The following is a 3,081-nucleotide window of genomic DNA, read 5'->3' on the forward strand; positions in this document are numbered from 1 at the left end:
AGATTCTTCATCAGCTCTTAAAAGTATATTGTCGACAAAAACTGATAGAGAAGACCTGCTAGTAGAAATTTATACATTACTGTACAGACTGAAAATAGAGGGTATAATCGTATACTTTTGTTGGGTACCGGCACATATCGGGATAGTAGGAAATGAAACAGCGGATAAGTTAGCGAAAGAATATTGTAATATTGTAAAATCAGTAGGGAAAAAAAGAAAAAGAGTTTTATGGAAGACACAGAAAGGAAGAAGCAATGATTTCTAGATTAAGGATGGGTCACACAGGACTAAATTCAACACTTGCATTAATGGGGAAGCATGAAAATGGTATGTGTGATGAATGTGATGTTTTTGAAACAGTAGAGCATGTGCTCTTTAAATGTCGTAAATATGAAGATCAGCGTAACCGTATTTTAGGCATATTAAAGGAACTGACCAGTGAGTGTCGTGCACCTTCTGGGAAAGGGTTTGAGTGATAGTCAGATGTTTAAGGTGGTTTTAACATTTTTAAAGCTCACAGGATTAGACCACAGGGTTTAGTGTTTGAGGATGAGGATCATCTCGGAGGTTGAGGAGCACAGTGTGGAAGCTGGAGGAGCTGAACACACAGCTTGGGCTCTGATCTTCTGGGGTGGGTGGTGCATTACAAATTTTAATTTTTATTCTTTTTTTTTTTTTTCCCTGCAGTACAGCTTCATCACCCATGTGCGCAAGATATACAGTAGGTGGCGGTAATACTCCTAAGGAGTGAACGGCCATTGAACAAAAAGAAGAAGAAGAAGAAGAAATTGCAGCTATTAATGGAAAGGATGGTTACAGACCGTTTGACATATTTATTGGAAAAGAGAGGAATATTAACTAAATATCAAAGTGGTTTTAGAAAAGGAAGAGGAACAATGGACCCTGTTGTATGTTTGGAAAATGAAATTAGAAAAGCTCAGGTAAATAAAGAATCAGTAATTGCAGTATTTTTCGATGTTGAGAAAGCATATGATATGATGTGGAGGGAGGGACTTTTGATAAAACTGAAAATGATGAATATAGATGGAAGAATTTACAATTGGATTAAAGATTTTATGGCGTACAGAAGTATACAGGTGAGAATTGGAAATGAATTGTCAAACAGATGTGAGATAGAAAATGGAACTCCACAAGGGAGTGTTATAAGTCCATTAATTTTTTCCATAATGATTAATGATGTATTTAATCAAGTACAGCAAGATGTAGGTCGATCTCTTTTCGCTGATGATGGAGCTCTATGGAAAAGGGGAAGGAATATTTTGTATATTAATGGAATGATGCAAGAAGCAATTAGAAAGGTAGAAGAATGGGCATGTGATTGGGGATTTAAATTTTCAGTAGAAAAGACTAAGACTATAATTTTCTCTAGGAAAAGGATTATACCAGAAATAGACTTGAAGATGTACGGGAGGTCCTTAGAGAGAGTTAGAGTTTTTAAATTTTTAGGTATTTATTTTGATTCAAAACTTACATGGGTGGATCATATAAACAAAGTTATTGAAAAATGTCAGAAGGTATTAAACATCATGAGATGTGTAAGTGGAGTGGCATGGGGGGCAAGTTTTTTGTCATTAAAAACTATTTATGTGGCACTGATCAGATCTGTGTTTGATTATGGCAGTGTGGTATATGGTTCGGCTTCAAAAACCCTGTTGGAAAAACTGGATAAAATACAAGCCCAAGCTTTGAGACAGTGTTGTGGAGCTGTAAAAACGACACCCATTCCTTCTTTACAAGTCCTGTTAGGGGAGATTCCACTGGAAATGAGAAGGAAACAATTAATGATCAATTACTGGGCTAACCTCAAGGGTCATAAAGATGATCATCCTACAAAAATGGTTTTAATGAAGTGTTGGGAACAAAATAAGTTGAGTAGAAAAAGTTTTGGATGGAGTAGTGAAGCATATGTAGAAGAAATGGAGGTAAATCGGTTTAAGATGAGCCCAACAGTTGTGATTCCTGAAAATGAACCATGGAATTATATAACTCCCCATATAGATTTACATTTGTTGGAAATTAAAAAAGCAGAAAGAGAAGTAGACATGTCTTCAGCATTCTCTGAACATTTTAGAACACAATATCCTCAATACTTACAAATATTTACAGATGGCTCAAAAGATCCAGAGCGAGAGACAACTGGAGCTGCTTTTTTAGTTCCTGACTGGGCAATGAGTAGTACAAAGCGAACATCCAATCATCTGGCAGTATATACTGTTGAAATGATAGCAATACTCTTGTCCTTGCAGTGGGTAGAGGATTATAAACCTGGAAAGGTTTTAATTTGTTCTGATTCACTCTCAGTTTTAAAAAGTCTAAGGTCTTTTAAATCCAGTCATCAAGATATTCTTTTTAGTATTTTACAGATATATTCAAGATTGGTTCAGAATGATATTTTAATCAGTTTTATTTGGGTTCCATCACACGTAGGTGTAAAGGGAAATGAGGACGTAGATAAGTTAGCAAAACAAGCTTTGCAGAGAGAAGAAATAGAATTACAAGTTCCTCTAAGCAAGTCTGAAATTAAGGTTTTAATCTGGAAAAAGGTTATTGCAGAATGGCAAATAAAGTGGGACAATAACGAAAAGGGTAGATTTTTCTACAATTTAATTAACAAAGTAAGTCAAAAAATAAGACATATTGGTAAAACAAGGAAAGAAGAGGTTGTTTATAATAGAATATTGTTGGGACATTCCAATCTTAATAGTACACTCAAAATATTAGGGAAACATCCAAATGGACTATGTGAACAATGCAAAGTAGAAGAAACAGTAACCCATGTAATTCTTGAATGTAAGGAATATGAGGAAGAAAGAAGTAATATGATAGTTGAAATCAAGAAGAATGGAATTCAGGTGGTACATTTTAAATCTTTAATAAAATGGGCAAGTGAAATAAATACCCATCTTGGAGGTTGAGGAGCACAGTGTGCAAATCTAAGTACTTTTGTGCAGCAGTATGCATAGATATTCAGATCGCAATGTCAGCAAATTTTATAGCATGCATAGCAAATTCAGATGCAAGGTTAGAAATAATATTAGCAGCAGCATGCATAGCAAGTCA

General features: G+C 35.1%; 1 protein-coding gene across 1 annotated transcript in view; it reads left to right on the forward strand.

The window, feature by feature from the left end:
* LOC107702423 (guanylate cyclase 2G-like) overlaps positions 1-3,081 on the forward strand; it is a 19,151-nt gene that overhangs the window by 14,865 nt on the left and 1,205 nt on the right. The window lies entirely within an intron of this gene.

This window comes from Sinocyclocheilus anshuiensis, unplaced genomic scaffold, assembly GCF_001515605.1.
Source record: "Sinocyclocheilus anshuiensis isolate Anshui unplaced genomic scaffold, SAMN03320099.WGS_v1.1 scaffold190, whole genome shotgun sequence".
NCBI classification, from domain to species: domain Eukaryota; kingdom Metazoa; phylum Chordata; class Actinopteri; order Cypriniformes; family Cyprinidae; genus Sinocyclocheilus; species Sinocyclocheilus anshuiensis.